Source organism: Callithrix jacchus, chromosome X, assembly GCF_049354715.1.
Source record: "Callithrix jacchus isolate 240 chromosome X, calJac240_pri, whole genome shotgun sequence".
Taxonomy (NCBI): domain Eukaryota; kingdom Metazoa; phylum Chordata; class Mammalia; order Primates; family Cebidae; genus Callithrix; species Callithrix jacchus.
Window position 1 is genome coordinate 34,757,130 of NC_133524.1, and position 24,249 is coordinate 34,781,378.

At 37.3% G+C, this 24,249-nt stretch overlaps 1 protein-coding gene across 4 annotated transcripts in view; it reads left to right on the forward strand.

Annotated features, from left to right (window-relative positions):
• The window catches only part of LOC118150508 (uncharacterized), a 683,858-nt gene that overhangs the window by 79,576 nt on the left and 580,033 nt on the right, over positions 1–24,249 (forward strand). For 3 of the 4 annotated variants that reach the window (XR_013531491.1, XR_013531492.1, XR_013531494.1), the window contains exon 2: positions 18,113–18,198. The gene's annotated coding sequence lies outside the window, so the exon portion shown is untranslated. Of the gene's footprint in view, positions 1–18,110; positions 18,235–24,249 lie in introns of those variants that run through there. The other variant, XR_013531493.1, reaches the window with a different exon arrangement.

The window sequence follows — 24,249 nt, forward strand, 5'->3', positions numbered from 1 at the left end:
CAAAGACATGGAGTCAACCTAAATGTCCATCAATGATAGAATGAATAAAGAAAATGTGGTACATATATAGCATGGAATACTATGCAGCCATAAAAAAATGAGATCATATCATTTTGAATAGAGATAAATGGAGCTGCAAGCTATTATCCTCAGCAAACTAATGCAGGAACAGAAAACTAAATACTGCATGTTCTTACTTATAAGTGGGAGCTAAATGATGAGAACATATGGACACGTAGAAGGGAATAAATAATGCACACTTGGGCCTACCAAAGGGTAGAGAGTGGGAGGAGAGAGAAGATCAGGAAAAATAACTAATTGATATTAGCCTTAATACTTGGGTGATTAAATAATCTGAAACAAATCCCCATGACACGCATTTACCTATGTAACAAACACATGTACCCCTGAACTTAAAAGTTAAGAAATAAGTTCTAATGTTTGATAGTATACTAGGCTGACTATAGTTAACAGCAATGTATTGTACATTTCAAAATAGGTAGAACTGAGAACTTGAGTATTCTCAACACATGGCAATGATAAATGCTTATGGTGAACAGTATACTAAATGCCTTGACTTGATCACTGCTCATTCTATGCATGTAATCAAGTAATACATGTACCCCATAAAAATGTACAAATGTTATGTTTCAAGAAAAATGCAAAAATAAATTATAAAAGATTTTTAAAAGAACACAATTTCTCCCCTAATTATATACTTCCTTTACTCCAGAAAGTTTGAGGTACCTGAATTCAGTTTCTAGATGTAAAGCAGTTTTCTCACACTCTATGTAGTGAGTATGCAAATCAATATGCATATAAAATATAACACATATAATATTTTAGATAACATTTCACTAAGTTTACAATACTGTTAATTATTCTGATCCTAGTACAATATTTGAATTATTTTGGCTTTATAATGTGTTTCATTTTACTTTTTAAAGAACTATAAACCTTTATTGATAGATAAGAGAAAACCTGAATCCATGGGAAAATGCTGGTTTACAGCTTTGAAGTCAATATTGAAAGGATTTTGATTAGTCCCAAACCAATCTACAAACATATGGTAAATTCCAAACAAATTGTTAACATTTTGTCAGAACTTGACAAAACTTTCCTTATTTTTAATTAATACATAGTATTCACATATTTATATGAGGTACATGTGATATTTTGATACAAGCACATGATATATAACTATCAAATCAGGGAATTTAGGGTATTCATCACCCCATATATTTATCATATCTTTGTATTGGGAATATTTGAACTCTTCCAGCTATTTTGAAATATATAATATATTGTTGTTAACTACGATTATCTTACAGTGCTATTGAACACTAGAGCTTATTTCTTCTATATAACTCTATGTTCATATCCATTAACCACCTTCTCTTTATCCCCATTTCTATCCTCCAAGACTCTTTCTATTCTAGCTTACAGTCTGATATATAAACGAGCACATAGGATAACTGTCTTTCCATGCCTGGTTTATTTCACTTAATAACCTTCAGTTTCATCCCTCCATGTTGCTGAAAGTGACAGTACTTCTTTTATATGACTAAATGGTCTGCCATTGAATATATATACCACATTTTTTTATCCATTTCTCCACTGATGAACACATGTTGATTCCGTATCTTGGCTATTGTAAATAGTGCTGAAATAAGCAAAGGGGAGCATGCAGTCCTTGATACACTGATTTTATGTCCTTTGGATAAATACCCACTATTGGAATTGCTGGATTGTATTATAGTTCAATTTTTAGATTTCTGAGAAACTTTCAGTCTGTTTTCCATAATGGCAGTACTAATTCACATTACCATTAAAAGTATATAGGAGCTCCCTTTTCTCTGTATCCAAGCCAGAATATATTTGTATTTTTCATAATAGCCATTCTAATGGGGTGAGATGATATATTATTATCATTATTCATATTTTAAAATGTATTTTTTATTGTGCTTTTGGTACTGGATTGCATGTGCAGATCATACAGGATTGTTGCATAGGTACAAACATGGCAAGGTGGATTGCTCCCTCCATGCCCCCAGTCCCTATGTCTGACATTTCTCCCCATGTTATTGCATAGGTACAAACATGGCAAGGTGGATTGCTCCCTCCATGCCCCCAGTCCCTATGTCTGGCATTTCTCCCCATGTTATCCCTCCTCAATATCCCTATCTCCCACTGTCTGTCCCCTCTTCCCCCTGCAACAGACCCCAGTGTGTGATGCTCCCCTCCCTGTGTTCATGTGTTCTTATTGTTCAAACCCACCTATGAGTGAGAACATGTGGTGTTTGCTTTTCTGTTCTTGCCAGTTTGCTGAGAATGATGGTTTCCAGGTTCATCCACATCCCTACAAAGTACACAAACTCATCACTTTTTTATGGCTGCAAAGTGTTCCATGAGGTATATGTGCCACATTTTCCTTGTCCAGTATATCATCGATAGGCATTTGGATTGGTTCCAGGTCTTTGCTATTGTAAACAGTGCCACAATGAACATACGTGTGCATGCATCTTTATAATAGAACGATTTATAATCCTTTGGGTATATACCCAGTAATGGGATTGCTGAATCAAACGGTATCTCTATTTGTGGATCCTTGAGGAATTGCCACACTGTCTTCCACAATGGTTGAACTAATTTACACTCCCACCAACCGTGTAAAAGTGTTCCTATTTCTCCACATCCTCTCCTGCATCTGTTGTCTCCAGATTTTTTAATGATCACCATTCTAACTGGCATGAGATGGTATGTCAGTGTGGTTTTGATTTTCATTTCTCTAATGACCAGTGATGATGAGCATTTTTTCATATGTTTGTTGGTCTCTTTTTTTCTTGTAAATCTGTTTTAGTTTTTTGTAGATTCTGTATATAAGCCCTTTGTCAGATGGGAAGATTGCAAAATTTTTTTCCCATTCTGTTGGTTGCTGGTTCATTCTAATGATGGCTCTCTTGCTGTACAGAAGCTCTGGAGTTTAATTAGATCCCATTGGTCTATTTTGGCTTTTGTTGCCATTGCTTTTGGTGTTTTAGTCATGAGGTCCTCGCCTATGCCCATATCCTGAATGGTTTTGCCTAGGTTTTCTTCGAGGGTTTTTATGGTGTTAGGTCTTACATTTAAGTCTTTAATCCATCTGGATTTAATTTTAGTGTAAGGTGTCAGGAAGGGGTCCAGTTTCTGCTTTCTGCACATTGCTAGCCAGTTTTCCCAACACCATTTATTAAACAGGGAATCCTTTCCCCATTGCTTGTTTTTGTCAGATTTTTCAAAGATCTGATGGTTGTAGATGTGTGGCATTGCCTCTGAGGCCTCAGTTCTGTTCCATTGGTCTATATCTCTGTTATGGTACCAGTCCCATGCTGTTTTGATTACTGTATTGTGGTGGTGATTTGCATTTCTCGGATTATTAGTGATGCCAAGCATTTTATTCATGTAACTGTTGGCCATTTGTGTGTATTCTTTTGAGAAATGTCTCTTCAAATCATTTGCACATTTTTAATGGAATGATTTGTGATGTTTTTTGCTATTAAGTTTTTTGAGTTTCTTATTTATTCAGAGATTTGTCCTTGGCCAAAGAATAGTTTGCAAATATTTTATCTTATTCTGTAGGTTGTCACTTCACCTGTTTATTGTTTCCTTTGCTGTGCAGAAGCTTTTTATTTAAATATTGTCCCATTAATCTATTTTGGTTTTTGTTGTGTCTACTTTTCAGGTCTTAGCCATAAAACCATTGCCTAAGCCCATGATCTTAAGCATTTCCTCTCTTTTCTTCTGGAGTTTCATTGCTTTAGGGCTTACACCTAAGTCTTTGAGTCATTTTGAACTAAATGTTTAGATGGTGAGAGATAGGGATCTAGTTACATTTTCCTCTTGATGAATATCCAGTTTTCTCATTTATTGAACAGAGTATTGTTCTTTCCTGGGTGTATGTTCTTGGTGCTTTTGTCAAAAATCAGGTGATTATATATATCTGGCTTTATTTCTGATTTCTCTGTTCTATTCCGTTGGTCTATGTGTCTATTTGTATATGAATATCATGCTGTTTTGGCCACAATGGTTTTGTAGTATAATTTGAAGTTAGGCAGTATGATAACTTTAGCTTTCTTTGTGTGCTCAGTATTGCTTCAGTTGTTTGGGCACTTTGTGGTTCTACAAATTTAAGATTTTTTTTTCCATTTCTGTGAAAAACATCATTTGTATTTTGACAGAGATTACGTTGAATCTATAGGGTATTTCATGTAGTGAAATTATTTTAACAGTATTATTTAATCTGATTCATGAGCATGGGGTGTCCTTCCAATTGTTTGGGTCCTCTTCAATTTCTGTCATCATTGTTTTGTAGTACTTTGTGTAGAGGTCTTTCACCTACTGTTTAAATTCATTGATAGATATTTTTTGTAGTTATTGTAAATTGGATTGCTTTCTTGATTTCTTTTCCAGATACTTCATTACTGGTGTATACAAATGCTATTGATTTTTGTATGATGATTTTGTATTCTGAAATAATATTGAATTAATTTGCCAGTCCTAAGAGGTTTTTACTTAGTCTTTAGGTTTTTCTATACATAAAATTATATCATCTGCAAGTGTATTAGTCCATCTTCACACTGCTATAAAGACATACCAGAGACTGGGTAACTTGTAAAGAAAAGAGGTCTAATTAACTCACAGTTCTGCAGGAACGGGGAGACCTCAGGAAATTTACAATCATGGTGAAAGGGGAAGAGGCATGTCACATGGCAGAGGGAAAGAGCAAAAGCAGGGAAACCTGCCTTATAAAAACCATTGGATCTCATGAGACATCACTCACTATCATGAGAACAGCATGAAGGAGAATACCCCCATGATCCAACCTATGATCCAATCACCTCCCGTGCATTTCTGTTTGTTTCTCTCCCTTACTTACTCTGGAAAGGACTTCCAGTATTATGTTGATAGGAGTGTTGACAGTGGGCATTGTTGTCTTGTTCCATTTCTTAGACAAAAAGATTTTAGCCTTTCTCCATTCAGTATGATGATAGTTTTCAGTTTGTTACACATGTCCTTTATTATGTTTGTCTTCCTTCTATGCCAAATTTTTCAGAGTTTATGTCACAAAGTTGTGCTACATTTTATCAAATGCTCTTTCTATATTTGTTGAGATGATTGTAAGTTTTTTGTCCTTCATTCTGATGATCACATATCACATTTATTGATTTGTGTACATTGAACTATTCTTGTATCACTGGGATAGAAATTACTTCATCATAGTGTACTATTTTCATTTATTTTATTTTATTTCAATAATTTTGGGAGAACAGGTAGTTTTTGGTCATATGTACAAGTTATTTAGTGGTGATTTCTTAGATTTTGATACACTCATCACCTGAGCAGTGTACACTGTAACCAGTGTGTATTCTTTAATCCCTCACCCTCTCCCATCACTCCCCACAAGTCCCCAAAGTCCATTATGTCATTATTATGCCTTTGCATCCTCATAGCTTAGCTGCCACTTATAAATGAGAACATATGATATTTGATTTTCCTTTCCTGAGTTACTTCTCTTAGAATAATGGTGTCTAACTCCATCCAGGTTGCTGGATGCCATTTTTTCATGCCTTTTTATGTCTGAGTGTTATTCCATGGCATATATGTGTGTATGTGTGTTTGTGTGTGTAATGTAATATACATATGTGTGTATACGTATTATATTACATTACATTATAGGTGTATATATGTACACATGTATTACATATAGACACGTATATACATATATGTATACAATGCATATATGCATACACATATATATTACATTTTTTATTGTACTTTAGGTTCTGGGGTACATGTGCAGATCATGCAGGATTGTTGCTTGTGCTTATTGATTGGTGGACATTTAGGTTAGTTTCACATATTTGCAATTGCAAATTGTGCTCTGTAAACATGAATGTGCAAGTGTTTCTTTCATATAATGACTTGTTTTCCTTTGGGTAGATAGCTAGTAGTTGGATTGCTGGATCAAATAGTAATTCTACTTATTGTTCTTTAAGGGATCTTCACACTGTTTTCCATAGTGGTTATACTACTTTACATTCTCACTAGCAGTTTAAAAGTGTTCCATTTTCACCACATCTACACCAACGTCTTTTTTGTGTTCCTGTTTTTTTTTTTTTTTAATATGACCATTCTTGAAAAATGAGGTGGTATCTTATTGTAGTTTTTGTTTGAATTTTTCTGATAAATTAGTAATGTTGGTCATTTTTATGTTTGTTGACCATTTGTTTATCTTCTTTTGAGAATTGTCTGTTAATGTCCTTTGCCCACTTTTTGATAGAATTATTTGTTTATTTCTTCCTGATTTGTTTGAGTTCCAAGTAGATTCTGGATATTAGTCTTTTTTAGGATACATAGTTTGTAAATATTTTCTCCCATTATGTGGGGTGGTTGTTTATTCTGCTGATTATTTCTTTTGCTATACAGAAGCTTTTTAGTTTAATTAGGTAACATATATTTATTTTTGTTTCTGTTCCATTTGCTTTTGGGATTTTGGTCGTGAAATCTTTGCCTAAGCCAATGACTAGAAGAGTTTTTTCAATGTTATCTTATAGAATTTTATGGTTTCAAGTCTTAGATTTAATTTAAGTCTCTGATTCATCTTGAGTTGATTTTTGTATAAGGTGAGAAATGAGGATCCAATTTCATTGTTTTACATGAGGCTTGCCAGTTATCCCACCACCATTTGTTTAATAGGGTGTCCTTTCCCCATTTTGTATTCTTGCTTGCTTTGTTGAAGATCAGTTGGCTGTAAGTATTTGGCTTTATTTCTCACTTTTCTATTCTGTTCCCATGATCCATGTGCCTATTTTTATACCAATACCATGCTTTTTTGGTAACTACAGCCTTGTAGTATAGTTTGAAGTCAGTTAATGTGATTCATCCAGATTTGTTATTTTTGCTTAGTCTTACTTCAGCTATGCAGGCTCTTTTTTGATTATATCTGAGTTTTAGAATTAATTTTTAGTTGTCTGAGCAATGATGGAAGTATTTTTATCGAAACTGCATTGAATCTGTAGATTGCTTTTGGCAGTATGGTAATTTTCACAATATTCATTGTACCCTTCCATGTGCATGGGATGTGTTTCCATTTGTTTGTGTCATTGATTATTTCTTTCAGCAATGTTTTAAAATTTTCCTTGTAGAAATCTTCCACTTCCTTGGTTAGGCATATTCCTAAGTATTTTATTTTATTTTATTTTATTGTTTGCAGCTGTTGTAAAAGGAATTGAGTTCTCCATTTGAAGAATCAGCTTAGTCATTGTTGGCATATAGCAATGCTACTGATTTGTGTACATTGATTTTGTATCCTGAAACTTTACTGAATTCATTTATCAGACATAGGAGCTTTCTGGACGAGTCATTAGGGTTTTCTAGGTATATGATCATATATCATCAGTGAACAGCAACAGTTTGACTTTTACTTTACCAATTTAGATGCTGTTTATTCCTTTCTTATCGGATTGCTCTGGCTAGGACTTCCAGGACTATGTTGAATAGAAGTGTTTAAAGTGGGTATCCGAGTCTTGTTCCAGTTCTCAGGGAGAATTCTTTCAACTTTTTGCTGTTCAGTAGAATGGTTGTGAGTTTGTCAAAATGGCTTTTATTACATTGATGTGTTTTTCTTCTATGCCAGTTTTGCTGAGGATTTTAATCATATGGGAATGCTGTATTATGTCATATGCTTTTTCTGCATCTATTAAGATAATCATGATTTTTGTTTTTAATTCTCTTTATGTGATGTGTCACATTTATTGCCTTTGTGTATGTTAAACCATCCCTGCATCCCTAGTATGAAACACAATTGATCATGATGTATTACCTTTTGGATATGCTGTTGAATTCAGTTAGCTGATATTTTGTTGAGAAATTTTGCATCTATGTTTATTAGAGATATTGGTCTATAATTTTCTTTTTTGTATTTTTTTCCTGGTTTTGGTATACTGGGGTGATACTGGCCTCATAAAATGATTTAGGAAAGATTCTCTCTTTCTCTGTCTTTTGAAGTACTTTCAATAAGATTGGTACCAGTTCTTCCTTGAATGTCTGATAGAATTCCTCTGTTTATCTGGTTCTGGACTTTTATCGTTGGCAATTTTTTTATTATGGTTTCAATTTTGCTACTTCTAATTAATCGGTCCAGAGTTTCTATTTCTTCCTCATTTAACCTGGAAGTGTTATATATTTCCAAAAATTTATTTGTCTCCTCCAGATTTTCTACTTTGGGCATATAAAGGTGTTCATAATAGCCTTGGATTATCTCTTGTATTTCTGTGATATAGGCTACAATATCTTATTTGGATCTTTCTTTTCTTTTTGCTTAATCTTGCTAATAATGGTCTATCAATTTTGAAAATTTTTTCAAGAAACAAGCTCTCTCTTTCATTTATCTTTTGTATTTTTTTCTGTTTGTTTCAGTTTAATTTGACTCTGCTCTGATCTTGGTTATTTGTTTTCCTCCTCTATGTTTGGCTTTGGTTTGTTCTTGTTTTTCTAGTTCTATGAAGTGTGACCTTAGTCTATTTGTGCTCTTTCAGATTTTTTAATGTAGGTTATTAATGCTATGAACTTTCCTCTTAACACTGCTTTTGTTGTATCCCAGAGGTTTTGATAAGCTGTTTTACTATAGTCATTCAGTTCAAAAATTTTTTTAAATTCCCATCTTGATTTCATTGTTGGTCCAAAGATTATTCAAGAGCAGATTATTTAACTTCAATATATTTGTAATTTTGAGGGTTCCTTTTGGTGTTAATTTCCAGTTTTATTCCACCGTGGTCTGAGAGGATACTTGATGTAATTTCGATTTTCTTAAAATTATTGAGACTTGTTTTGTGACCTATCATATGGACTATCTTGGAGAATATTCCACGTGGTGATAAAAATAATGCATATTCTGCAGTTGTTTGGTAGAATGTTCTGTAAATATCTGTTAAGTCCATTTGTTCCAGGGTATAGTTTGAGTCCATTGCTTCTTTGTTGACTTTCTGTCTTGATCACCTACCTCTCTGCTGCTGTCAGTGGAGTATTGAAGGTCCCCCACAATTATTGTGTTGCTATGTGTCTCATTTCTTAGGTCTAGCAGTAATTGTTTCATAAATCTTGGAGCCCCTTATGTGTTAGGTGAGTCTCTTAAAAACAGCAGATACTCACTTGGTGGATTTTTATCCATTCTGTACCTTTTATGTGGAGCCTTTAGGCCATTTACATTCAATGTTAGTATTGAGATGTGAGGTACTGTTCTATTCATCATGAATTTTGATGCCTAAATACCTTGCCTTTTTTCATTGTGTTATTATTTTATAGGCCATTTGAGATGTATGCTTTAAGGAGGTTCTATTTTGGTGTATTTGAGCTTTTAGGATTTAGAACTCTTATTAGTATTTCTTGTAGTGCTGGCTTGGTAGTGGCAAATTCTCTCAGCATTTGTCTGAAAAATACTTTATAGCTCCTTCATTTATCAAGTTTAATTTTGTTGAATACAAAATTATTGGTTGAGAGTTATTTTCTTCAGGAGGCTAAAGATAAGACCCTAATCCCTTCTGGTTTATAAGGTTTCTGCTGAGAAATCTTCTATTAATCTGATAGGTTTTCCTTTATATGTTACGTGATGCTTTTGTCTCATAGCTCTTAAGATGCTTTCTTCTGCCTCAAGTTTAGATAACCTGATGACTATGTGCCTAGTTAATGATCTTTTTGTGACAAATTCCCCAAACTGTAAGCTTCCCGTATTTGGATGTCTAGATCTCTAGCAAGGCAAGGGAACTTTTCCTTCATTATTTCCTCAAATAAGACTTACAGATTTTAAGATTCCTTTTCCTCCTCAGAAACACCAATTATTCTTAGGTTTGGTTATTTAACATAATCTCAAATTTCTTGGAGGCTTTGTTCATTTTTTAAAAATTATTTTTTCTTTCATTTTATCAGATTGGGTTAATTTGAAAGCCTTGTCTTCAGTCACTGAAGTTCCTTCTTCTACTTTCTCTAGTATTTCTTAGAAACTTTCCAGTATATTTTGTATTTCTCTAAGTTTATTGTTTTTTATTTCCAGAGTTGCAATGTTTTATATCTATTTCTCTAAAGAATTTTTCATCCATATCATATATATGATATGTATATATATCATATATATCATTAATACTTTCTTCTGCTTGATCTGTACTGATATTAAAGGACTCTAATGCATTCTTCAGTATGCCACTTGTATACTGTATACCACTGTTAAGCTCCAGAATTTCTGCTTATTTTTAATTACTCCAATCTCTTTGTTAATTTTATCTGATAAAATTCTTAATTTCTTCTCTCTGTTACCCTAAATGTCTTTGAGTTGCCTCAACACAGCTATTTTGAATTCTCTTTCTGAAAGGTCACATATCTGTTTCTCCATTACTGCTGCCTGGTGTATTGTTAAGTTCATTTTCTGAAGTCATGTATTTCTGGATGATGTTGATGATAATAGATGTTTTTCTGTGTCTGGGCATTGAAGGCTTAGGTATTTATTGTAGTTTCTACTTTCTGAGCTTATTTGTAGCCATTCTTCTTAGGAAATTTTTTGGATACTTGAATTAACTTGGGTCAAAATCAGCCAGGTCTATATCCATTTGTTCAAGGTGGCAAATTCCCCGAGGTCCCGGGTTGTTCCAGTGGTGCTGTTCAGTGGTCAGGGACTAGAGTCGAATCCTTAGAAATCTACTTCATGTTCAATAGAAGCTGATCTGGCAATGAAACCACAAGGCACAGTCCTTTCCACTCTTCCCATTTTTTCAAATGTGGAGGAGCCTTACTCCATAGTCACTGCCACCACAGGGAACAGGGAGTACTCCCAGACTAACACCAATGTATTTTTAAGGCCAAAGGGCTCTTAAGTCAGTTTCTGGTGAATGCTGCCTGGCCTTATATTCACTTTTCAGGCCTATGAGCTCCCATCTGACCCTGGCCAAGTCCATAAATGCCATTTAAGCCGCCTGCCCTGGTACTGGGGACTCCAAGAGCTCACTTGTTGCTCTACCCTCCTGCAGCTGAGCTGGTACCTGAGGTGCAAGACCAAGTGTCTTTTACTTTTCCTTCTGCTTTTCTCAAGAAGAAAGGATTTTGCCCTGTAGCCACCATAGCTAGTAGTGTGCTCAATCTCACCTGAAGCCAGTATGTCTTAGAGGCTCATCCAAGGCCCTCAACATAGTACATGGATATCACTGTGTAGTTATTCGGGGCCCAAGAGCTCTTTAGTTAATAAGTGATGTATACTGCCAGGAGAGACTTCTTCCCTTCAAGTCAATAAGTTTCCCTTGTGTCTCAGATTTTGCCTAGAAATTTCCTCCAGTAGCTAGTGCCTGGAATAGGGGCTTCACATCTCTTAATGGTGCACTATGATACTGTGGCTTAACTGATATCCAAATTGCAAGACAAAGTCTTTCCCAGTCTTTTCTCTCCTCTCAAATAGAAGGAAGGGATGTCTTTTGTAGCTTTGAGCTGTGTATCCTGGTCTTAGGGGAGGAGTAATGCCAGCACTTCCTTAGCCACCCCCGCTGGTGTCTCAGTAGGTTACGGGCCATCCCCAACCCAACCCTTCACCAAGTTCACTGTCTCTTGGCCCAGTTCATCACTAGGACTTGCCTCAGAGTTGCAGTCCTTGTGGCCTCTTTTGCCTTTGAGATTTACTTTTATACCCAGAGCACTTTAGCCTTCAGTGGTAAGCGAGGTATGTAAGAACTCAAATTTTGACAATTGGGATTGACAAGGCCGCTTTACCTAAGAATGCTTTTCCCATGGGCAGGAGTCAGCTAAGTTTGGTCTGGTTTTTCTTTCTGCTCCAACAGCACAGATCTGAGTTCACTGACTCACAATTACTGTATTTTCTCTCCCCCAGTACTCTCAGATGCTCTCCACACCATGCCACTCCTGCTAGAGGGTAGGAAAGTGTTCACACATCAATAATTCATGACTACTTTTTCGGTCTCCTCAGTACCTATCTCAGTGATATGAAGTTAAAATCAGGTACTATGGTACTATGAGGGCTAACCTGATTTTGGGTTCTTATGAAAGTGTTTTTTATTTCTCTTTTCTGTATACATATTGTAAAATTGGTGGTCCTCACATGGGCGACTATCAAGTGAGCATTCTATTCTGCCACCTTGCTTCACCTCTCTCCCATCTATTTTCTTGTTTGTATTTTTTAATTATATCCATTTTTTTTTAGAGTTTCCATGTGTTTCTTTTTTAAGATGTATATTTCTTTGTTGAATTTCTCATTTATATCCTGAATTATTTTTCTGGTTTTTTTGTATTATTTTTCTGTATTGTATCTCACTGAGCTTTTTTGATAACATTATTTCTATTTTTTAAGCATTTCTTATATTTACTTCTTGTTGGAATGTGTTTTTTGAGAATTACTGTGTTCCTTTTAATATGTCATGTTTTCTTGCTTTCTCTTTGTTTGTTTGTTTCCTTATATTGATATCTGCACATCTGCCCATCTGGTATAAGAGTTGCTTCTTGCTTTCAGTGAAAGTGCAGAGAACAAGAGGACACCACACTTTCAGACAAATTTTTGTTGCTCACAGACCAGAAGATTCCCAGTGGAGGAGCCCCACGGGTCGCCAGCGCGACTCTTGTGGTGGGTGCAGCGGTTTGGCAGGCACCTCGGTGCGGCAGCTCTTGATGCAGTGTAAACGGGACTGGTTCCCCTTCTGACCAATGTTTGGAGCTCCGGGAAGGCAGAGTCGCCTATTACGGACTCAAGAAGGAAGCCAGACTGGAGATTCCCGGGCATAAAAACACCATCAGTCTTAACTCTGCTGTTTTTGGCCGGCGCAATGGGTTGCTCATATTTTGGCCCTGGGAATTAACAACTTCTACATCCACTGAGAGACCTATTTTGAAAGTTGCTAATTACAAAGACGACAGGTGGATAAATTTACAATTATGGGAAGAAACCAGCATAAAAAGGCGGAGAATACTCAAAATCAGAATGCCTCTCTCTCTAAAGAGGATTACAGTTCCTCATCAACAAGGGAACAAGGCTTGATGGAGAACGAGTGCATTCCATTAATAGAATCAGGCTTCAGAAGATAGATAATAAGAAACTTCTGTGAGTTAAAAGAACATTGTAGCCCAATGTAAAGAAACTAAGAACTTTGTAAAAAGGTTTGACAAAATCCTAATGAGAATAGACAATTTAGAGAGGAATATAAGTGAATTAATGGAACTGAAAAATACAATATGGGAACTCCGAGAAGTATGCACAGGTTTAAACACTCGAATTGTTCAAGCAGAAGAAAGGATATCAGAGGTTGAAGACCAACTTAATGAAATAAAATGAGAAGACAAGAATAGAGAAAAAAAGCATAAAAAGGAATGAGCAAAGTCTCCAAGAAATATGGGACTATGTGAAAAGACCTAATTTACGTTTGATAGGTGTACCTGAATGTGACAGAGAGAATGAATCCAAGCTGAAAAATATTCTTCAGGATATTATTCAGGAAAACTTTCCCAACCTAGCAATATTCAACCCCAGGTAATACAGAGAACAGCACAAAGATATTCCTCAAGAAGAGCAACCCCAAGGCACATAATTGTTAGATTCACCAGGGTTGAAACGAAGGAGAAAATACTAAGGGCAGCCAGAGAGAAAGGTCAGGTTACCCACAAAGGGAAGCCTATCAGACTTACAGCAGATCTCTCAGCAGAAACCCTACAAGCCAGAAGAGAGTGGGGGCCAATATTCAACATCCTTAAAGAACAGAACTTTCAGCCCAGAATTTCATATCCAGCCAAACTAAGCTTCACAACTGAAGGAAAAATAAAATCTTTTATGAACAAGCAAGTACTCAGAGATTTTATTACCACCAGGCCTGCTTTACAAGAGCTTCTGAAAGAAGCATTATACATAGAAAGGAACAACCAGTATTAGCCTTTCTAAAAACATACCAAAAGGTAAAGAGCATCAACATAAAGAAGAATTTACATCAACGAATGGATAAAACAGCCAGTTAACATCAAATGGCAGTAATCCTAAATTTAAATTGACTAAATCCCCCAATCAAAAGATACAGCCAAAACCCAACGGTATGCTACATCCAGACCCATTTCACATGCAAGGATACACAAAGGCTCAAAACAAAGGGATGGAGAAAAATTTACCATCCAAATGGAGAGCAAAAATAAATAAATAAATAAATAAATAAATAAATAAATAAATAAATAGCAGGAGTTGCAATTCTTGCATCTGATAAAATAGATTTTAAAGCAACAAAGATATAGTGGTAAAAGGATCAATGCAACAATAAGAGCTGATGATCCTAACACCCAGATACATAAGACCTATAAAGAGACTTAGACTCAACGAGACAGAAAATTAATAAGGATATCCAGGACTCAAACTCAGATCTGGAACAAGTAAACTTAATAAATATTTATAGAGCTCTCCACTTTAAATATACAAAATATACATTCTTGTCAATACCACATCATACCTACTCATAGGTTTAAATGAAATATTGATCGGCCATTATTAATACCCGTTTTTTAGAATAAAGCAACATTTCTGTTCTCTCTCCCTCTTTTTCTTCCTCTTTCTTCCTCTCCTTCACTCTTTTTTTTCTTTCCTTCTCTCCTTAAGAAAAAAAAACTGCAATCTCGAAAGACTGAGTCTTGCTGCACATTTTTCATGGTAAACTGAGTAGCTGGCAGCAAAGAGGTCAGTCTAGACAGTCTGTCCTTGTGAAGATTGTCTAGGCATAACAAAGAAGACAATTTCAATTGTATTGGCTTAATCCCAAACCCTGCAAGTTTACTGAGGACCCCACTGGAATAGACTGTCCTAGAATTATGTCTGTCAAGACCACTCCATTAGCATCTCCACTTTCATTGACCCAGGCCTGCATCATTTCACTCATCAGTATTTCTCAACTCCTCCTTTTGGTCAAAACAAACCCCAAAAGATGCAAATTTTGCAATGAAAGGTTTAGTACCTTTTGACTTAATTTTATGCACCTGATATCAACTTGAAATAATCAATGTGAAATAATATTTAAGATCTTTAGACTCCATTCATTGATCTAAGTGACTAGACAAGCCAGGACAAACCATACAGGGCCTATAGGCCAGCTTACAGATTTCTATCTTTATCCTAAGACTAATGAGACATCACCAAAGGATCAAAATCAATAGAGTAACCTGATGAGAACCTTTATTTTAAATTTTCTAAAAAAAAAAAGAGTTGCTTCTTTCAATTTTATGGAGTGGCTTTCATATGAAAATTATTTTTCTTATAGACATATCTACAATGTTGGATAAGTAGGGTGTTTTTGCTTTGATTCTGAGTAGGTGCAGTAGTGTAATTCTATATAATTCTTTAGCTGTAATCAACATGTCATGTGTTTCTGTAAATTCCTCAGTGGCTTCGAGTACAGTTAGTGGAGACTGTGGAATTGCTTTGCTGGGGACTTGGACACAGAAAAGTTTGGCTTTGGTCACCAGTATTGGCAGTGATAGTGTGGGCATTTCAGTCTTCAAGCTTCTGAGTGGCCTCCATTGTTGCTGATGATGGTGGGTCTGGGCAGGCCATTCCTTGAGTCTCCAACTAGCTGGTTTTGGTGATAATAGTGGCAGCAGTAGGCCAGGTAGGCAAATGAGACCTCTGGCCTCTGGGCACTCTTTGTGACATCAGCAGTGGCAGTAGTAGTGGTAGGTCAATGGTTGGGCCCTGAGCAGAGCACATGAGCACCAGTAGTGGCAGCAGCAGACTGGACAGACTATTCCCAGGCCATGAGGTAGTACCTGCAGGAGCGTGCCAGAGGCTGCACCAGTGGTTGTAGGCTGGGTAAACTGGTCACTTGGCTCCTGGGATGTGCATACAGTCACTGGTGGTGGTTTGAATGGGCCTATTTTTCGGTCCCCAGAAGGTGTGAATGGGTACCAGCGATGATGGCTGGGGGTGGATTAATCCCCAGGACCCCAGATAACATTTGTGGGTGGTGATCATGTTGAGTGGGACATACCTGCCTTCAAGCCAGTGAGAATGTGCGAGGGCACCAGCATCCAATGGCAGGGTGGATTTGTCTCTAGGCCCCAGATAACATTTGGGGGCACTGGGTGTGGTGATGGTGGATGGAATATATCTGTCCTCATGTCCCTGAATCAGGTGCCTGATGTGGCAGGCAGCGCAGGTTGATTCCTAAGCCTCCAGATAGTATACTGAGTCCCTGATGGCAGTAGTGGTTGTCAGTGATGCAGATTTATTCTCAGGCCACTAATCAGCATGCATGGGCTTCAGTGGTGATAGATGGATCCCCACTTCCCATGGGGGCATTTGCAGGTGCCTAATAGTCCTGCCACTGGTGGTAAAAAAGGTTGTTTGTTATCAATGGTAGTGGTCCCAGGCAAACAACTCAGGATCTGGGGAGCATACACGTTGGTTCCCTTTGTCCTGGAGGCAGTGTTCCAGATGAACTGCACCATCATCTACCCAGAGGGTAAGACACCATGTGAGCTAGAGTGCTGGGGACGCTCATGCATCACTGGATCCCATTGGTGTTGTGATGCTGCAGCCCTCTGAGTGGACGTGGAGAGATGTCAGTGGGGTTTCGGAAATGGGGAAATGCAGGGGTTATTGGGCCCTAGGGCATGGTGCAGTCTAGGGGTCTGGAGTCTCAAAATGGCATTGTGCTGCTAGTGCTTGGGTCTCAGGGGCTGTGTGGGACTCTGTGTGAGCTTTCTCTCTGGAATAACACCATCATATGGATTCCACGCACCTCTCTGCACTGACCTTAGGGCCTCCAGGTGCTATCCTGACTAGGATTGTAAGAATCCACAGTGTGAATGTGGACAGCTGAAGATATCTTGCTTACCTTTTCCCAGCAATGGGGAGCTCCTCCTGGCTACAAGCCAATTCCAGCTGGGCTGGCTGCCTTGCTTCCTTCTTGTTCTGTGCATCAGAGTTTCCCTGTCATTTCACTGGGGAATTCCAGTGTTCTCTCTCAGAAGCTCTATTTATTGTGTGGTTCTTTTTTGGAGGAGGCAAGTCCCAGTCTCCTCTCTTCAGACATTTGAAGCCCCCTCCTATATTGTATTTTATCTATGTATAGAAAATAACAATAAACTGTTACATAAACTGCAGTTTTTCTTATCAATTTATTCTTGCTTATAAATCTACAATCATTTAATTTTAAGAAAATCTTTTAAGACTTTCATATAAATAGCTTTAAATTTATAAATCACTTAAAATACAATAGATGTTATGAAAAAACTTAATCTTGTGTGATCTTTTAACAATTTTATGGTAAATATGCCATATATATTAGAGAAGTGCATAGCAAATATCTGACTAATAGAGCTGCTAAGAGTATGGTTCGTGGGTTCCATTAGCCAAAGTTGAAACCCTACTTGAGTATTCATGGATCATATGAGCTTATTCAAATTACTTCTTAATGAATATTTCTTTCTTCATTTGTAAAATAGTACCTGTCTCATAAGGTTTTTGTAAATAAGACAGTCCATGTAGTGTATTATAAGACTTGGTATGTAATTGAATGTTCAGTAAATATTATTCGTTCCAATTTTTAAACATATCATCCTTAGGGTAAACTCCAAAATTATAAGGCCTCAATTATTCTGATCCCTACCTATCACTTATTTGTTGCAATTTTTAAACGTATCATCCTTACGAAAAACTCCAAAATAAAAAGAACTCAATAATTCTGATCCCTACCTATCACTTAGTAAATGGGAATTTTATGTATTAGAAAGAGATCTGGATTTACATTTTAGAAATGTGAAAATTTAAACTATGTGGTGACTTAAAGATACTTTTAGGTTATAAAATATAAGATCAAAGGGACAAAACAATTCTATGAGAAAATAGTTTGAATAAATTTTGATTTACTTTCCTGACTACAACATTAGACAAAACCACAAATTATGTAAGAAATCCCACTGAAAATTATATTTAGGAGAGAAAATTTTCTGGACCTAGATTAATTTCAATTTTAAGGGACTTGTTTCTTGTTGCTAATATTATAATGAGTGACATTTCTATCTAAAATTGATACTTATAATATCTAATTTTATTTGCTTCTAGGTGAGTTCTTGGATGAAGTGCATCCTTATACCTTCTGGGGCCTAATCTGAAGTCATCTGAATTTATTAAGAAAGCCATGATCTGAGGTAAATGACTCTCTAGATTCATGCTATAATTATTTGGTAAGTGTTGACTATCATTAACCCAAAAAGCCACATTTTGGAGAAGCACAAACTTCTTGTAGAATTAATATGATAATAACATAAAATGCTTCATTTTATGGAGTCTGGTTTAGAAATGCATTGCTTTTCCATCTCTATGATCAAATTGGACCGTAAGTTACATGCTGGGCTGATTTTTGTTGCTTTGGGATGCTGGTAGGCTATTATCTCACTGCTAATGGTAGCCTTAGTGGCTTCCCATGGTGTTCCTTCCAAAGTTTCCAGACCATTGTTTTAAAAATATGTTTCGGTCTTTTACAGAAAATGGTTGCTAACATGTTGTTTGTATAATAGAGAGGAAGTGGAACTTCACGGTCTTTATGGGTGGAGAGCTATTTTCAGTTGCTACTTTGCTTATTAACAAGAAAATATCTTAATAGTTTCTGAGAAAATTCAGTCCATTTTACTCAGCTTACAATCTCTGAAGTTTATAGAGGATCTTTTTTTTTTTTTAAGTCTACTTTAGGTTCTGGGGTACTTGTGCAGATCATGCAGGATTGTTGCGTAGGTACATACATGGCAAGGTGGATTGCTGCCTCCATCCCCCTGTCAGCTATACCTGGCATTTCTCCCCACATTATCACTCCCCCCATCCCCTGCCACTGTCCATCCTGTGCCCCCCAACAGACCCCAGTGTGTGATGCTCTCCTCCCTGTGTCCACTTCTTCTCATTGTTCAACACCCACCTATGAGTGAGAACATGCGGTATTTAATTTTCTGTTCTTGTGTCAGTTTGCTGAGAATAATGGTTTCCAGATTCATCCATGTCCCTACAAAGGACATGAACTCATCGTTTTTTATGGATGCATGGTGTTCTATGGTGTACATGTGCCATAGTTTCTTTTTCCAGTCTATCATGGGTGGGCATTTGGATTGGTTCCAGGTCTTTGCTATTATAAACAGAGCCATGATGAGCATACGTGTGCATGTCTTTATAACAGAGTGATTTATAGTCCTTTGGATATATATCCGGTAATGGGGTTGCTGGGTCAAATGGAATTTCTATTTCTAGGTCCTTGAGGAAGTGCCACATTGTCTTCTACAATGATTGAACTAATTTACATTCCCACCAACAGTGTAAAAGTGTTCCTATTTCTCCACATCCTCTCCAGCATCTGTTGTCTCCAGATATTTTAATGATCACAATTCTAAGTGAGATGGTATTTCAATGTGGTATAGAGAATCTTTTACAGAGAATGAAAGTCTATGTTTAAAATAATGTAAAGAGGTTATGTGTGGGATTATAAATGGTATTTAAGCACATGCTAGATATGCTTTCACATTTATGTATACAGAATTCAAAAAAATATGCATTCAGTTTACTGTATCACATTCAAATATTTATCACTTCATGATTAATTATAGTTACAGGAATGAGTACATAGCTTAAAAGGTAAAAAATGAAAGAAGATTGTCCTATAGATTTTTGGTACTAGATCATTGCATGTCTGGTAGAATTTGGCTGTGGCTCCATCATGTCCATAGCTCTTTTCTGGATGGTAGGTTTTTTTTTTTATTAGCGATTCAATTTTAGGACTTGTTATTGGTTGATTCAGTGGTTCAGTTACTTTCTGGCTCAGTAATGGGAGGTTGTGGCTTTCCTGGAGTTTACCCATTTCTTTTAGTTTGTGTAGTTCCTGTGCTTATACGAGTTGATAACTGTCTCTGAGGATTTTTTTTTTCTGGCTATGGGGTTGATTATAATGCAGCTTTGTTGTTTCTGATGTGCTTATTTGGATCTTCTTTTTTTTCCTTTGTTATTCCAGCTAGTGGTCTATTCTTTTTTTTTTTTTTTTTCCAAAAAAATAAATTCTGGTATTATTGATTCTTTTATTTTAATGTTTCAATTTTCACTTCTTCTCAAATTTTTGTTATTTATTTTATTCTACTAGGTTTTGGTTTACTCTGATTTTTCTAGTTCCTCTAGGTATGACATTAGGTTCCTAATTTGAGATATTTTTCTAGCTTCTTTTTTTTTTTTTTTGCCAATCAGTTTGAGCTTTATGAGGTTGCTCAGGTTAGCCTTGAACTGATGACCTCACCTTCGTGAGTGCCATGACCCCTGGCAGGAGCCATTTTGGACCCCGATTTTTCTAGCTTCTTGATATAGGTGTTCAGTGCTTGATATGGTTTGGCTGTGTCCTCACCCCAAATCTCATCCTGAATTATAAACCCCAGGTATTGATGGAGAGATGTGGTAGGAAGTGATTGGATTATGGGGGGCAGTTTCCCCTATGCTGTTCTTGTGATAGTGAGTAAATACTCAGATATGATGGTTTTATAAGTGGTAGTATTTTTCTCCACTCATGCACACTCATTATTTCTTGCCTACTGTCATGTAAGATTGTGTCTCTTCCCCTTATGCCATGATTGTAAGTTTCATGGGGGCTTCCCAAGGATGTGGAAATGTGAGTCCATTAAATCTCTCTTCTTTAGAAATTACGCAGTCTCTGGATGTCTTTATAGCAGTGTAAAACTGGACTAATAGAGTACTGTAAGCTATTCTTTTAATACTGATTTAGCTGTTTCTCCAGGATTCTGGTATATCATGTCTCTTTTTTATTAACTTCAAATATTTTTTTATTTCTGCCTTAATTTTATTCTTTACCCAAAAGTCATTGAAGAAAATGTTGTTTCATTTCCGTGTCATTGTATGATTTTGAGAGATCTTCTTGGAATTGCTTTCTATTTTTTATAGCACTGTGGTGTGAGAGTGTGCTTATTGTGATTTTTTTTTGAAATTTGTTGAGACTTGCTTTATATCCAAGCATGTGGTTGGTCTTAGGATATGTGTCATGAGTAGATAAGAAGAGTGTATATTCTGTGTTTGTTGGGTGTAGTATCCTGAAGATATCTATTGGGTCCATTTGGTCAAGTGTTGAGTTTAAGTTCAGAATATCTTTGTTAATTTCTGCTTTTACAATCTGTCTAATGCCAGCACCTGTTATTTTTTGACTTTATGATAATGACCATCCAGACTGGTGGGAGACAGTATTACATTGTGGCTTTGATTTGCATTTCTCTAATGATCAGTGATGTAGAGCTTTTTTTCATATGATTGTTGGCAGCATATATGTCTTCTTTTGAAAAGTGTCTGTTCATATGCTTTGCCCACTTTTAAAGGGGTTGTTAGTTTTTTAAATAAATTTGTTTAAATTCCTCATAGATGCTGGATTTTAGACCTTTGTCTAAATGTGTTCTCTCATTTTGTAGGTTGTCTGTTTACACTGCTGAAAGTGTCTTTTGCTGTGCATAAGCTCTTTAGTTTAATTAGATCCCATTTCTCATTTGTGCTTTTGTTCTAATTGCTTTTGGCAGCTTTGTCATGAAACATTTGTCTATGACTATTTCCTGAGTGGTATTGACTAGGTTGACTCCCAAGGTTTCTATGGTTTTGAGTTTAATATTTACGTTTTTAATCTATGTTGAGTTAATTTTTGTATCTGGTGTAAGGAAGGGGTCCAGTTTAAATCTTGTTCATATGGCTAGCCGGTTATCTTAGCACTATTTTTTGAAAAGGGAATCCTTTCCCTATTGCTTGTTTTTGTCAGGTTTATCAAAGATCAAATAGTTGTAAGTATGCAATCTTATTTCAGAGTTCTCTATCCTGTTACATTGGTTATGTGTCTGTTTTTGTACCAGTGCCATGTTGTTTTGGTTATGGTAGCCCTGTAGTGCAGGTTGAATTCAGGTAGCATGATGTCTCCAGCTTTCTTCTTTTTGCCTAGGATTGCCTTGGCTATTTTGGCTCTTTGTTGGTTTCATATGAATTTTAAAGTAATTTTTCTTGTTCTGTGAAGAATGTCAATAGTTTAATAGGTATAGCATTGAATCTATAAATTACTTTGCGATATATAGCCATTTAAACAATATTGATTCTGTCAATGAGCATGGAATATTTTTCTATTTGTTTGTGTCATCTGTGATTTCCTTCAGTACTGGTTTGTAGTTGTCCTTGTAGAGATCCTTCACTTTCCTAGTTAGCTGTATTCCTAAGTATTTTATTCATCTTGTGTCAATTTTGGCTCTCAGCCAAAATTTGTCTTGATTTGGCTCTCAGCTTGACAGCTGTTGGTATATAAAAGTGCTAGTGATGTTTGCACGTTGATTTTTTGTATCTTTTTTTTTTTGAGACGGAGTTTCACTCTTGTTACCCAGGCTGGAGTGCAATCGCGCGATCTCGGCTCACGGCAACCTCCGCCTCCTGGGTTTAGGCAATTCTCCTGCCTCAGCCTCCCCAGTAGCTGGGATTACAGGCACGCGCCACCATGCCCAGCTAATTTTTTGTATTTTTAGTAGAAACAGGGTTTCACCTTGTTGAACAGGATGGTCTCGATCTCTTGACCTCGTGATCCACCCACCTCGGCCTCCCAAAGTGCGATGTTTTGTATCTTAAGACCTTGCCAAAATTGTTTATTAGCTTAAGAAGCCTTTTGACTGAGACTATGGGGTTTTCTTGATATAGGATCATTTTGTCTGCAAACAGGGATAGTTTGACTTCCTCCCTCTGTATTTGGATGCCCCCTATGTCTTGCTCTTGTCTGATTGCCCAGGTAAGCACTTCCAATACTATGTTGAATATGAGTAGTGAGAGAAGGAGTCTTTGTCTTCTGCTGGTTTTCAAGGGGAATTCTTCCAGCTTTTGCCCATTCACTTTGATGTGGGTTGTGGGTTTGTCAAAGATGGCTTTTTGAATTTTCAGAATTCTTGTGCTGATTCTTTCTCATTGCTGTGGGCTTATCTACCTTAAATCTTTGAGACTGCTGATGTTTAGATGGGTTTTTCTTTTATTTTTCCCTCTTTGATTACCTTGAGTGTATGATTGTGGCATAAGGTTGATTCAGCCATCTGGCTTTGTTTCTGGGTGATGCTAGAAGGCCAACATTCAGTTTCAAACTCCTGGGCTGTGTGCTCTAACTCTGGGGGACTTGTATTGAGCCCCAACTTTGTTATCTGGCTCTTTGTAGTTTGGAGTCCATTGCACTGGCAGTGCTAAAGTGCAGCAGCTTCAGCAGAGTGCTAGTGGATGTTGGGGTGCCTGAGTCACTGTGGGCATTCACCATGGTGGTACAAGCAAGGCAGCTGAGGGGAGCAAGGGCACCTTCTTGATACTGTGCACTTTTTTTTTTTTGAGACAGAATCTCGCTCTGTTGCCCAGGCTGGAGTGCAATGGCACACTCTTGGCTCACCGTAACCTCTGCCTCCCGGGTTCAAGCGATTCTCCTGTCTCCGCCACCTGAGTAGCTGGAATTGCAGGCACGCACCATGATGCCCAGCTAATTTTTCTATTTTTAGTAGAGACAAGATTTCACCATGCTAGTCAGGCTGGTCTCGAACCCCTGACCTCATGATACACCCGCCTCAGCCTCCCAAAGTTCTGGGATTACAGGAGTGAGCCACTGTGCCCAGCTAGATACTATGCACTCTTGATCTGGAGGTGATGTTGCCTTAAGTCTGTGTGCTAGCCTGCACAGGTCTGGGTGCCTTCTCTGTGCCCCGCACACAGGAGTGATCCCTTGGGGTGTGAGAAAATACTCTGTTCTCTTCAAAATGTTAGTGCAAGGGCTGGATGCTGGTGGAGGTGGGGCTTGCTGATTCTGTGCCTGCCAAGACTCCAACTGCAAAGGTGGTTCTGGGGGCAGGGGGACGACACTAGACTCATGGATTCTGGTAGGACAGGTAAACAAAACCCACTTTTCCAGACACGCACCAGCAGTCATGTGGGTGATTGCTGTCAGCTTGGAGGAAGTTGCAGTATGGGGAGGGTACATGTGGGCTGGTGCACAGCCCTAGGGGGCCACCTTGCTATTGCTCTATGCTGGTCAGACACAGACCACCAGCACAGAAGCTATGGTGTGGGCCTCCAGGGCACTCAAGACTGCCCTGTTAGTAGGTGTGGCGAGGCTGTGGCCCTGGGAAGGCCAACAGACCAAGGAGTGCTCAGGTTGGACAAGGTCCATCAGATGTGCAAGACCG